This window comes from Chiloscyllium punctatum, chromosome 50, assembly GCF_047496795.1.
Source record: "Chiloscyllium punctatum isolate Juve2018m chromosome 50, sChiPun1.3, whole genome shotgun sequence".
Lineage (NCBI taxonomy): Eukaryota > Metazoa > Chordata > Chondrichthyes > Orectolobiformes > Hemiscylliidae > Chiloscyllium > Chiloscyllium punctatum.
Window position 1 is genome coordinate 32,350,362 of NC_092788.1, and position 14,560 is coordinate 32,364,921.

At 58.5% G+C, this 14,560-nt stretch overlaps 1 protein-coding gene across 2 annotated transcripts in view; it reads right to left on the reverse strand.

Annotated features, from left to right (window-relative positions):
* The window catches only part of LOC140470119 (histone-lysine N-methyltransferase SETDB1-like), a 556,598-nt gene that overhangs the window by 386,862 nt on the left and 155,176 nt on the right, over positions 1-14,560 (reverse strand). The window lies entirely within an intron of this gene.

The window sequence follows — 14,560 nt, forward strand, 5'->3', positions numbered from 1 at the left end:
GGGAAATAAAACAGATTCAGGCAGCTTGGCATTCCCGTCCTGTATCCGTATGTGTGTGTGTGTGTGTCTGCGTGTGTGTCTGTGCGTATGTGTGTGTCTGTGCATGTCTCCCTCTGTGTGTGTGTGTGCGTGTGTGTCTGTGTGTGTATGTCTATGTGTGCGTGTCTGTGTGTGCGTGTGTCTGTGCGTGTGTGTCTGTGCGTGTCTGTGCATGTGTGTGTGTGTCTGTGTCTCTGTGTGTGTCTGTGCCTGTGTGTGCGTGTCTGTGCGTGTGTGTCTGTGTGTCTCTGTGGGTGTCTGTGCGTGTGTGTGTGCGTCTGTGTGCGTCTGTGTGTGTCTGTGCATGTCTGTGCATGTCTGTGTCTGTGCGTGTGTCTGTGCGTGTGTCTGTGCGTGTGTGTGTCTGTGTGTGTGTGTGTGTGTGTCTGTGTGTGTGTGTGTGTGCGCGTGTGTGTCTGTGTGTGTGTGTCTGTGTGTGTGTGTGTGTGTGTCTGTGTCTGTGTGTCTGTGTGTGTGTGTGTGCGTGTGTGTCTGTGTGTGTCTGTGTGTGTCTGCTCCTGCGGCTGGTCTGGTTCAGCTCACCTTCCTGACAGCCTGATTCTGAGGGGAGGGGCAGGAGAGGGAGGGGGGGAGAGAGGGAGAGAGAGAGAGGAGTGAAGGGGGGGGAAGAGGAGAGGGGGGAAGAGGAGAGGGGGAAGAGGAGAGGGGGGAAGAGGAGAGGGGGAGAGGAGGGGAGAGGGGGAAGAAGAGAGGGGGAGAGGAGGAGGGCAGATGAGGGGGGAGAGAGACAGGAGGGAGAGAGAGGGAGTGGGGGAGGGGGATGAGGGGGGGGGGAGAGAGACGGGGGAGAGGTGGGGGGAGAGAGAGGGGGGGAGAGAGAGCAGGGGAAGTGAGAGCGGGGGAAGTGAGAGCGGGGGAAGGGGGGAGAGAGAGGGGGGAGGGGGGGAGAGACAAACTGAGCAGGAGACAAAGAGAGAGAGAGAGAGAGACACACACACACACACACACACACAGACAGAGGGGGAGTGACACACAGAGGGACAGTGACACACAGACAGAGACAGCTCGAGAGACAAAGAGACATAGAGAGAAAGACAGAGAGGGAGAGAGACAGAGTGAATGTGTGTGCACGGATGGGAAAGAGATAGAAAGCGAGAGAGAGAGTGAAAGGGGGGTGTGAGGAAGCTTACAGGAGGGAGGGCACGGGAGAGAGAGAGAGGGAGGGCACGGGAGAGAGAGGGAGAGTGCAGGAGGGAGGGCACGGGAGAGAGAGAGAGAGAGAGCGCAGGAGGGAGGGCATGGGAGAGAGAGAGAGAGAGAGCGCAGGAGGGCGCTCTCGGGAGAGAGAGTGTAGGGAGGGAGCACATGGGAGACAGAGTGTAGGGAGGGCGCTCTCGGGAGAGAGAGTGTAGGGAGGGAGCACATGGGAGAGAGAGTGTAGGGAGGGAGCACATGGGAGAGAGAGTGTAGGGAGGGCGCTCTCGGGAGAGGGAGTGTAGGAGGGCGCTCTCGGGAGAGAGAGTGTAGGGAGGGCGCTCTCGGGAGACAGAGTGTAGGGAGGGCGCTCTCGGGAGAGAGAGTGTAGGGAGGGCGCTCTCGGGAGAGAGAGTGTAGGGAGGGAGCACATGGGAGAGAGAGTGTAGGGAGGGCGCTCTCGGGAGAGGGAGTGTAGGAGGGCGCTCTCGGGAGAGAGAGTGTAGGGAGGGCGCTCTCGGGAGAGAGAGTGTAGGGAGGGCGCTCTCGGGAGAGAGAGTGTAGGGAGGGCGCTCTCGGGAGAGAGAGTGTAGGGAGGGCGCTCTCGGGAGAGAGAGTGTAGGGAGGGCGCTCTCGGGAGAGAGAGTGTGCAGGAAGGAGGGCACGGGAGAGAGAGAGTGCAGGAGGGAGGGCACGGGAGAGAGAGTGTAGGGAGGGCGCTCTCGGGAGACAGAGTGTAGGGAGGGCGCTCTCGGGAGAGAGAGTGTAGGGAGGGCGCTCTCGGGAGACAGAGTGTAGGGAGGGCGCTCTCGGGAGACAGAGTGTAGGGAGGGCGCTCTCGGGAGAGAGAGTGTAGGGAGGGCGCTCTCGGGAGAGAGAGTGTAGGGAGGGCGCTCTCGGGAGAGGGAGTGTAGGGAGGGCGCTCTCGGGAGAGAGAGTGTAGGGAGGGCGCTCTCGGGAGAGAGAGTGTGCAGGAAGGAGGGCACGGGAGAGAGAGAGAGTATGCAGGAGGGAGCGCACGGGAGAGAGAACGAGAGAGAGCTCATGAAAGACAGAGAGAGAGAGAGATAGCATGAGAGAGCACACGAAGGAGAGAGAGAGAGAGAGAGCACATACAACAGGGAGAGCAAAAGAACATGAGACAGAATGTACACAATAAAGAGAGCGCACGCATTAAGACAGTGAGAGAGAGCATGCACAAGAGAGAGCCCAGAGCATACGATAGAGAAAGCAAGAGAGAAAGAGAGGACCAAACAGAAACTGCATGATAGTGAAATCGCAGGACAGAGAGAATAGATGATGGAGTGCACAAGTGAGAGTGGGAGAGCGGGCATGGGGGGGGGGTGGGGTGGGGAGAGAGAGAGAGAGAGATGGGGAGGGGTAGAAGAGCACTCAGGACGAGCTCAGGGCGGCTGGGAGCGGGGTGGCACAGAGCAGCTGCTGCTCCCCTCGGAGGGGGAGCTGATTCAACCAACCGAGAGGGTTTTCAAGGGAGACTGTCAACTTGTCTTGGCCCCTGGGGGAGGGGGGGGACGTGGATCAGTCCCCAGCAGGATAGCATCATGGGGGGGGGGGGGGTTGCGGAGGGCCGAATGGTCTCCTGCTGAGTGCTCCCCTCCCCATCTCTGTTACTCTGAGAGGACGGCCCTCTGGGTCCTAGAGTCTCCCACCTCAGGTAGGGAGCAACCTCCCCCCATCTCCCCTCCCCCCCCCATCGTGTCCTCCTCGGCTGTTCCAATAACTCCAATGGGTATGGGCTCCACCTTCTCCTCGTGAGAGACTCCCTCCATTCCCGGGATCGGCCGAGGGAACCTCCAGTGGACCAGGGGGAATGGGATAAAGACCCAGAGGGGGAGATGGGGATAGAGGGGGAATGGGATAAAGACTCAGAGACGGGGATAGAGGGGGAACGGGATAAAGACCCAGAGACGGGGATAGAGGGGGAACGGGATAAAGACCCAGAGACGGGGATAGAGGGGGAACGGGATAAAGACCCAGAGGGGGGAGATGGGGATAGAGGGGGAATGGGATAAAGACCCAGAGGGGGAGACGGGGATAGAGGGGGAACGGGATAAAGACCCAGAGGGGGAGACGGGGATAGAGGGGGAATGGGATAAAGACCCAGAGACGGGGATAGAGGGGGGACGGGATAAAGACCCAGAGACGGGGATAGAGGGGGAACGGGATAAAGACCAAGAGACGGGGATAGAGGGGGAACGGGATAAAGACCCAGAGGGGGAGATGGGGATAGAGGGGGAATGGGATAAAGACTCAGAGACGGGGATAGAGGGGGAACGGGATAAAGACCCAGAGGGGGGAGACGGGGATAGAGGGGGAATGGGATAAAGACCCAGAGACGGGGATAGAGGGGGGACGGGATAAAGACCCAGTGACGGGGATAGAGGGGGAACGGGATAAAGACCCAGAGGGGGAGACGGGGATAGAGGGGGAACGGGATAAAGACCCAGAGGGGGAGACGGGGATAGAGGGGGAATGGGATAAAGACCCAGAGACGGGGATAGAGGGGGGACGGGATAAAGACCCAGAGGGGGAGACGGGGATAGAGGGGGAACGGGATAAAGACCCAGAGGGGGGAGACGGGGATAGAGGGGGAATGGGATAAAGACCCAGAGACGGGGAGAGAGGGGGAACAGGATAAAGACCCAGAGGGGGATACGGGGATAGACGGGGAACGGGATAAAGACCCAGAGACGGGGATAGAGGGGGAACGGGATAAAGACCCAGAGACGGGGATAGAGGGGGAACGGGATAAAGACCCAGAGACGGGGATAGAGGGGGAACGGGATAAAGACCCAGAGACGGGGATAGAGGGGGAACGGGATAAAGACCCAGAGACGGGGATAGAGGGGGAATGGGACGTGGTGGCGATGGAGTGAGAGTGAGCTCCTTTCTCCTCTTGTTGCCGTGAGGGTGGACAGCGAATCCTGAGAGGGCAGCAGTTTCTAAAGGGCCACCTGCCCGAGGGGGAGATAGGGTGAGGAACGAGGCGGGGGGGGGGGGCAGCAAACGAGGACGGGCAGAGTGGCGATCGATCGATCGACGGTTGCTATTCGATTGCGAGTGAGCAGTGGGGGGGGGGGGGGAGGGGAGGGAGGCTCGGGGGCCAGTGAGTTCGAATGGAAACGATTTCCTCTTGAACGTTTGCCATTTCTCTCTCGCTCCCCCCCCACCCCCCACCCCGTGTCCAAACTGAACTGGAGGAGTGAGTGTCCCATTTCCTGTTATTGTAGCTGCAGGGATATTAATGAGAAACAGAGGGGCTCTGAGCTGTTTACTCGCCTCATGTCGAAGCCGAAGGAATGCAGATCTTTTCAATAAAAAAAAAACCCCTCGCTGGCGTTCGAGATAATTCGAAGGGGATGTGACTGAGGCTTGTGTAACAGGGAAGAGCGCTGGCTCTCTGCCGGGACGGGAAGGAGTGGGATACGCAGAAGGGGGATCTGTCGGTGCCCCCGAAGCTGCCTTCCCCTCCCCCCCCACCCCCCCCCCCCACCCCCCCCCCCCCCCCGTTGCCCCCACCCGGAGTGGGAAGCTGACCATCGGACGCTGCCCTGCTTCAGAGGGCACAGATCTCTCCTCCAACACACACACAGACACACACACACAGACACACACACACAGACACACACACACACACACACACACAGACACACACAGACACACACACACAGACACACACACACACAGACACACACACAGACACACACAGACACACACACAGACACACACAGACACACACACACACACAGACACACACACACACACACACAGACACAGACACACACAGACACACACACACACACACACACACACACACACAGACACACACACACACAGACACACACACACACACAGACACACACACACACACACACAGACACACACACAGACACACACACACACACAGACACACACACACACACAGACACAGACACACACAGACACACACACACACACACACACAGACACACACACACACACACACACACAGACACACACACACACAGACACACACACACACACAGACACACACACACACACACACAGACACACACACAGACACACACACACACACACAGACACAGACACACACAGACACACACACACACACACACACACACAGACACACACACACACACACACAGACACACACACACACAGACACACACACACACACACACAGACAGACACACACACACACACACACACAGACACACAGACACACAGACACAGACACACACACACAGATACACACACACACACACACACACAGATACACACACACACAGACACACACACACACACAGACACACAGACACACACACACACAGACACACACACACACACACACAGACACACACACACACACACACACACAGACACACACACACACACACACACACACACAGACACACACACAGACACACACACACACACACACACACAGACACACACACAGACACACACACACACAGACACACACACACACACACTCCTCCTCCTCACACATCTGCAGTGGGACTGAAACACGAGGGGCTCGGCTGACAGGGAGCTGGAGTCGGGCCGGGATTTGAGGGGGGGGGGCGCGTGAGGTTCAAGGAAGAGGGCCATTTATCATTCCCATCGGGAGCGTCCTCACCCCCTCGCCACAGATCCCCAAGACACCGACCGGCCTTGGATGGGCGCTGTGGGAGGGTCAGTGCTGTGGGAGGGTCAGTGCTGAGGGAGTGGGGGCTGTGGGAGGGTCAGTGCTGAGGGAGTGGGGGCTGTGGGAGGGTCAGTGCTGAGGGAGTGGGGGCTGTGGGAGGGTCAGTGCTGAGGGAGTGGGCGCTGAGGGAGGGTCAGTGCTGAGGGAGTGGGGGCTGTGGGAGGGTCAGTGCTGAGGGAGGGTCAGTGCTGAGGGAGTGGGCGCTGTGGGAGGGTCAGTGCTGAGGGAGTGGGGGCTGTGGGAGGGTCAGTGCTGAGGGAGTGGGCGCTGAGGGAGGGTCAGTGCTGTGGGAGGGTCAGTGCTGAGGGAGGGTCAGTGCTGAGGGAGTGGGGGCTGTGGGAGGGTCAGTGCTGAGGGAGTGGGGGCTGTGGGAGGGTCAGTGCTGAGGGAGTGGGGGCTGTGGGAGGGTCAGTGCTGAGGGAGTGGGTGCTGTGGGAGGGTCAGTGCTGTGGGAGGGTCAGTGCTGAGGGAGGGTCAGTGCTGAGGGAGGGTCAGTGCTGTGGGAGGGTCAGTGCTGAGGGAGGGTCAGTGCTGAGGGAGTGGGGGCTGTGGGAGGGTCAGTGCTGAGGGAGGGTCAGTGCTGAGGGAGTGGGGGCTGTGGGAGGGTCAGTGCTGAGGGAGTGGGTGCTGTGGGAGGGTCAGTGCTGAGGGAGTGGGTGCTGTGGGAGGGTCAGTGCTGAGGGAGTGGGGGCTGTGGGAGGGTCAGTGCTGAGGGAGTGGGGGCTGTGGGAGGGTCAGTGCAGAGGGAGTGGGTGCTGTGGGAGGGTCAGTGCTGAGGGAGTGGGTGCTGTGGGAGGGTCAGTGCAGAGGGAGTGGGTGCTGTGGGAGGGTCAGTGCTGAGGGAGGGTCAGTGCAGAGGGAGTGGGGGCTGTGGGAGGGTCAGTGCTGAGGGAGTGGGGGCTGAGGGAGGGTCAGTGCTGAGGGAGTGGGGGCTGAGGGAGGGTCAGTGCTGAGGGAGCGGGGGCTGAGGGAGGGTCAGTGCTGAGGGAGTGGGCGCTCTGGTTGTGATCTGCTATTCTAGACATTGTTGTAGCCAATCCCCCCATCCACCGTCTCCCATCTGTGGACAATATTCCCAGCTCTCTGCTCAAATCAATCCCCCCCTTCACCTCTTTGGGCTCCCTTTCCCTGTAACAAGGGTAGGAAGTGTTTGACCTGAGCCTACAGAATGTGTCTGAAGGGTTGGTATGCCAGCAGAGTGGTGGTGTTGGCATCTATGAAGAATAAGCCATTTAAACCCAGCCTGTTTGGCACCTCTTTCTGGAGAGAGTCAGCAGTGGGGAGAAGCAGACAGAGAGTTCACTTACAGGCCTTCTGTGTACACTGGCAATGTTTCAGTTTGGACCGGCTTTGACATACTGCCTTTGGACTCCAAAAGGATCGGCTCCTTGCCAGCCCTTTCCCTTCACATGGGACCTGCATCGAGAACATTACATCTGATGGCAAAGGGGTTGGGAACACTGGGACGGTGTAGAGTGGGAGGGAATGGGAAGGGGTTTGGGGTCCATTGGGGACGGTGTAGAGGGGGAGGGAATGGGAAGGGGTTTGGGGTCCATTGGGATGGTGTAGAGGGGGAGTGAACAGGGAAGGGTTTGGGGTCCATTGGGATGGTGTAGAGTGGGAGGGAACGGGGAAGGGGTTTGGGGTCCATTGGGGACGGTGTAGAGTGGGAGGGAACGGGGAAGGGTTTGGGGTCCATTGGGATGGTGTAGAGTGGGAGGGAACGGTGACTCAGTCCCCCAGGGAGAGAGAGTGGGGGGAGAACGGGGGACTCACTCCCCCAGGGAGAGAGGGGCGGAAGAACGGGTGGATGAGGAGGAGGTGGGATAAGGATGGCGGGGTGGAGGGGGGTGTGGAGGGGGGATAAGCTGCGGCCGTGATGTGGGTGAGAGTGTAATTGCAGTGAAGGAGGTGTAGAGATGAGGAACAATGTTAGTTATGTACCCATTTCACTCAGAGATGAGGCGAGGCGAGGCCAGAGAGAGTCCTGGCTGTCCACCAGTCAGATGTTTCCTCAGACTGGAGAGAGAGTCCCTACACGTGCTCTCGCTACAAGATCAGAGGGTTATGACTCAGCCTCAAGGCTTGGCTGCCCTCCAGTGCGTGTTTCTCTGATAGAGCTGTGCTTCCCGTCCTCTGTCTCCCAGCCGGAACACCCTGTTCATCGGGAGCACTGACCCTCTGATAGCGCCTGCTCGCTCAGCGCCCACTCCCTCAGCACTGACCCCCCCACAGCACCCACTCCCTCAGCACTGACCCTCCCACAGCCCCCACTCCCTCAGCACTGACCCTCCCTCAGCACTGACCCTCCCTCAGCCCCCACTCCCTCAGCACTGACCCTCCCACAGCCCCCACTCCCTCAGCACTGACCCTCCCTCAGCACTGACCCTCCCTCAGCACTGACCCTCCCTCAGCCCCCACTCCCTCAGCACTGACCCTCCCACAGCCCCCACTCCCTCAGCACTGACCCTCCCTCAGCACTGACCCTCCCTCAGCACTGACCCCCCCACAGCACCCACTCCCTCAGCACTGACCCCCCCACAGCACCCACTCCCTCAGCACTGACCCTCCCACAGCGCCCGCGCCCTCAGCACTGACCCTCCCACAGCGCCCGCGCCCTTGGAGCTGCCCATCAAGTTTATTAACCAGACAGACTTGTACATTTAACAATCGGGAGAGTGTGGGCGCTGGAAAAGCGCAGCAGGTCAGGCAGCATCCGAGGAGCCCGTTTGGAAAGGCAGCACATTCCCTTCAGGGCCCCCCTCTCTCTCTCTCTCTCCTTGTTACAGAGCAAGACAACTCCCTGCCAGGGTCATGCACAAAAACGTCTGCAAGTCCAGAAGCCAGATGTTTCCGATAAATCTGGGATATTGAGTCAGAGAGATGGCCAGCGTGGAAACAGACCCTTCGGCCTGTCCCCTCCATGCTATCCTAACCCAATCCAGTCCCCCCGTTTGCCAGCACTTGGCCCCATCTCCCCCCTAAACCCTTCCTAACCATGTCCCCCCCCCCATCCTTTTAAATGTTATCATTGTACCAGCCCCCACCCCTTCCTCTGGCAGCTCGTTCCACACACGCACCACCCTCTGGGGGGAAAAGTTACCCCTCGGGTCCCTTTCCCCCCCCTCTCACCTTAAACCTACCCCCCTCTAGTTCTGGGCTCCCCCCACCCCAGGGGGAAAAGACCTTGTCTATTTACCCTATCCATGCCCCCCCCCATGATTTTATAACCCTCTAGTTCTGGGCTCCCCCACCCCCAGGGGGAAAAGACCTTGTCTATTTACCCTATCCATGCCCCCCCCCATGATTTTATAACCCTCTATAAGGTCACTCCTCAGCCCCCGACACTCCAGGGAAAACAGCCCCAGCCTGTCCAGCCTCTCCCTGTAGCTCAAATCCTCCAACTCTGGCAACATCCTTGTAAATCTTTTCTGAACCGTTTCAAGTTTCACGACATCTTTCCCGATAGGAAGGAGACCAGAATTGCACGCAATATTCCAACAGTGGCCTAACCAATGTCCTGTACAGCCGCAACCTGACCTCCCGACTCCTGTACTCAATACTCTGACCAATAAAGGAAAGCATACCAAACGCCTCCTTCACTATCCTATCCACCTGCGACTCCACTTTCAAGGAGCTATGAACCTGCACTCCAAGGTCTCTTTGTTCAGCAACACTCCCAAGGACCTTACCATTAAGTGTATAAGTCCTGCTAAGATTTGCTTTCCCCAAATGCAGCACCTCACATTTATCTGAATTAAACTCCATCTGCCACTTCTCAGCCCATTGGCCCATCTGGTCCAGATCCTGTTGTAATCTGAGGTAACCCTCTTCGCTGTCCACTACACGTCCAATTTTGGGGTCATCTGCAAACTTACTAACAGTACCTCTTATGTTCACATCCAAATCATTTATGTAAACGACAAAAAGTAGAGGGCCCAGCACCGATCCTTGTGGCACTCCACTGGTCACAGGCCTCCAGTCTGAAAAACAACCCTCCACCACCACCTTCTGTCTTCTACCTTTGAGCCAGTTCTGTATCCAAGTGGCTAGTTCTCCCTGTATTCCGTGAGATCTAACCTTGTTAATCAGTCTCCCATGGGGAACCTTGTTGAACGCCTTACTGAAGTCCCTATACATCACATCTACTGCTCTGCCCTCATCAATCCTCTTTGTTACTTCTTCAAAAAACTCAACCAAGTTTGTGAGACATGATTTCTCATGCACAAAGCCATGTTGACGATCCCTAATCGGTCCTTGCCTTTCCAAATACATGTACGTCCTGTCCCTCAGGATTCCCTCCAACAACTTGCCCACCACTGACAGAGCATCGTGGGTAAACCTCAGAGCTGTGTGACAGAACACACATGAAGCCGGAAACGGTCGACTGTGAATCTTTGCAAAGCTGTGATTTGTGAGGCTGGCTCGGAGATGGCCTCCCATTCCGTTTCCTGCACAGGACCCTGGGGAGCTGGCCATTCGGCCCCTCCAGCCTGCTTCCCCGTTCCCTCTCTCTATCATTCCATCTCTCTCTCTCTCTCCCCACACTCCCGCCTCAAACAAAACAAATCTCTCAGACTCCGCTGTGAACACTCGCTGACCTGACCCCCCCCCCCCCCCCTTGCTCGCTCGGGGCTGGGGGTAGGGGGGTCAGAGTTCCACAGAAAGCCCCCCCACTTACCCCACCACCACCCTCTGGGAGACGATATTCCTCCACGACTCCATCTTCGATGGGAGACTTCCAGTCCTGAATCTGTGGCCTGATTCTCCCTCCTTCTAGATTCCCCCCCCTCAACACGATTTGAGGAGGGTGTGGAAACATCCTCTTGACACCTAGCCCCACTCTCCATTCCCCTCCCCCCCCCCCACCATCGTCCCCAGGATCTGATCTCCCTCTCATTTTCCTAACCTCTGAAGGGGCCATTCTCGAACTGCTAGCCACGCACCCCTGGCCCCCAAGGGATTGGCTGAGGGAGCTTCCAAGTGCAATGTCTCTCTCTCTCTCTCACTCACTCTCACTCCCCAGTAATGATGGGGACCAGGTGGGGGGAGGGAAGAGGGTCCCGCCGATTTCAACACCCCCACTCTCGCTTGGAGTCTTGACTTGGGGCGACACGCTGGTTTCCTCTCACAGTCCAAAAGATGTGCAGGTTAGGGTGGATTGGCCCGTGCTAAATTGTCCCCGTAGTGCCCAGGGATGTACAGGTTAGGGTGGATTGGCCCGTGCTAAATTGTCCCCGTAGTGCCCAGGGATGTACAGGTTAGGGTGGATTGGCCCGTGCTAAATTGTCCCCGTAGTGCCCAGGGATGTACAGGTTAGGGTGGATTGGCCCGTGCTAAATTGTCCCCGTAGTGCCCAGGGATGTGCAGGTTAGGGTGGACTGGCCCGTGCTAAATTGTCCCCGTAGTGCCCAGGGATGTGGAGGTTAGGGTGGGATTGGCCCGTGCTAAATTGTCCCTGTAGTGCCCAGGGATGTACAGGTTAGGGTGGATTGGCCCGTGCTAAATTGTCCCCGTAGTGCCCAGGGATGTGCAGGTTAGGGTGGATTGGCCCGTGCTAAATTGTCCCCGTAGTGCCCAGGGATGTACAGGTTAGGGTGGATTGGCCGTGCTAAATTGTCCCCGTAGTGCCCAGGGATGTACAGGTTAGGGTGGATTGGCCCGTGCTAAATTGTCCCCGTAGTGCCCAGGGATGTGCGGGTTAGGGTGGATTGGTCAGGGGTAAATGTCGAGTAATTGGGTAGAGGGAGCGGGCTAGCCTTTGGTGGTGGGGGGGGTGGGGGTTGTGCTGGATTTATTGGGGCTGAAGGGCCTGTTTCCTCACTGTAGGGACTCTGTGACACAATGAACGGCCGACGCCATTTCCCCTTGCTTTGCTGCCTGCCGATGCGTCTCGTGAAGCAACTTCCAACTGTGAAGCGCCCGAGGGGGGGGGGGGGGGAGCGGGACAACGGGACGCGGGCCGAGGATCGGGAAGGATCCGGGATTGACACGGACACTCCGTGCGATCCGTAGGTAGGCGGAGGAGCGAGGTGGAGGAGGGGGGTGGGGGGGGGGGCAGGGAGAGGCTGAGGGCGCCTTCCACACCTCCCCGCGCCCCGCCCTCCACGAGGCTGATGCCAAGACAGACAGACTCCTTGGCTGAATCAACAGCTTATATAACACCCCCCCCCCCTCCCCACCCCCACCCCCCAAACCGCCGAGGATCTGGGACACCAGAGAGGAAATTAAAACGGCCTGGAGCCGGGATTTCTGGAAATCGCTCCGGTTCTGTTAAGCCCCTGTCGCGGCGGGATGTCCGGGAGAGGAGGGTGTCGGAATACTGATGACCCCCCCCACCCCCCACAACCTGACCCACAGAGAGACTGACTGTGACAGGGATTGGGGGCAGGGGTTTGCAAGGCATGCAGCACGAGGGCACCACCTGCTGGTCAGGGAGCAGGACGCGGTGCGACAACACCACAGGAACAGGAGGCCATTCAGCCCCTCCTCCTCCAGCCTGTTACACAGGAACAGGAGGCCATTCAGCCCCTCCCTCCTCCAGCCTGTGACACAGGAACAAGAGGCCATTCAGCCCCTCCTCCTCCTCCAGCCTGTTACACAGGAACAGGAGGCCATTCAGCCCCTCCTCCCTCCTCCAGCCTGTTACACAGGAACAGGAGGCCATTCAGCCCCTCCTCCTCCAGCCTGTTACACAGGAACACGAGGCCATTCAGCCCCTCCTCCCTCCCTCCATCCTGTTACACAGCAACACGAGGCCATTCAGCCCCTCCTCCTCCAGCCTGTTACACAGCAACACGAGGCCATTCAGCCCCTCCTCCTCCAGCCTGTTACACAGGAACAGGAGGCCATTCAGCCCCTCCTCCTCCAGCCTGTGACACAGGAACAGGAGGCCATTCAGCCTCTCCTCCTCCAGCCTGTGACACAGGAACAGGAGGCCATTCAGCCCCCTCCCTTCTCCAGCCTGTTACACAGCAACACGAGGCCATTCAGCCCCTCCTCCTCCAGCCTGTTACACAGGAACAGGAGGCCATTCAGCCCCTCCTCCTCCAGCCTGTGACACAGGAACAGGAGGCCATTCAGCCTCTCCTCCTCCAGCCTGTTACACAGGAACAGGAGGCCATTCAGCCCCTCCTCCTCCAGCCTGTGACACAGGAACAGGAGGCCATTCAGCCTCTCCTCCTCCAGCCTGTTACACAGGAACAGGAGGCCATTCAGCCCCTCCTCCTCCAGCCTGTTACACAGGAACAGGAGGCCATTCAGCCCCTCCTCCTCCACCCTGTTACACAGGAACAGGAGGCCATTCAGCCCCTCCTCCCTCCTCCAGCCTGTTACACAGGAACACGAGGCCATTCAGCCCCTCCTCCTCCACCCTGTAACACAGGAACAGGAGGCCATTTAGCCCATCTCCCCCTCCTCCAGCCCGTTACACAGGAACAGGAGGCCATTCAGCCCCTCCTCCTCCAGCCTGTTACACAGCAACACGAGACCATTCAGCCCCTCCTCCTCCAGCCTGTTACACAGCAACACGAGGCCATTCAGCCCCTCCTCCCTCCTGTTACACAGGAACAGGAGGCCATTCAGCCCCTCCTCCATGTGCCTGTTCTGCCACACACAAAAACATCAGCCCAGAACGAGAGGGGGGGTAGGTTTAAGGTGAGAGGGGGGGGAAAGGGACCCGAGGGGTAACTTTTCCCCCCAGAGGGTGGTGCTTGTGTGGAACGAGCTGCCAGAGGAAGTGGTGGGGGGGCTGGTACAATGATAACATTTAAAAGGATGGGGGGGGACATGGATAGGGAGTTCTGGGCCCCCCCCACCCCAGGGGAAAAAGACCTTGCCTATTTATTGGCCGTGCTAAATTGTCCCCGTAGTGCCCAGGGATGTACAGGTTAGGGTGGATTGGCCCGTGCTAAATTGTCCCCGTAGTGCCCAGGGATGTACAGGTTAGGGTGGATTGGCCTGTGCTAAATTGTCCCCGTAGTGCCCAGGGATGTACAGGTTAGGGTGGATTGACCCGTGCTAAATTGTCCCCGTAGTGCCCAGGGATGTACAGGTTAGGGTGGATTGACCCGTGCTAAATTGTCCCTGTAGTGCACAGGGATGTGCGGGTTAGGGTGGATTGGCCCATGCTAAATTGTCCCATAGTGCCCAGGGATGTGCGGGTTAGGGTGGATTGGCCCGTGCTAAATTGTCCCCGTAGTGCCCAGGGATGTACAGGTTAGGGTGGATTGGCCTGTGCTAAATTGTCCCCGTAGTGCCCAGGGATGTACAGGTTAGGGTGGATTGACCCGTGCTAAATTGTCCCCGTAGTGCCCAGGGATGTACAGGTTAGGGTGGATTGACCCGTGCTAAATTGTCCCTGTAGTGCACAGGGATGTGCGGGTTAGGGTGGATTGGCCCATGCTAAATTGTCCCATAGTGCCCAGGGATGTGCGGGTTAGGGTGGATTGGCCCGTGCTAAATTGTCCCCGTAGTGCCCAGGGATGTACGGGTTAGGGTGGGATTGGTCCGTGCTAACTTGTCCCCGCGGTGTGCAGGCTGGATGGGGTTGGCCCGTGGGTAATGCAGGGGTTGGGGGCGAGTGGGGGTCACTCTGGGTGGTATGCCTTTCGGAGGGCCGGCTCGTACTCGACGGGC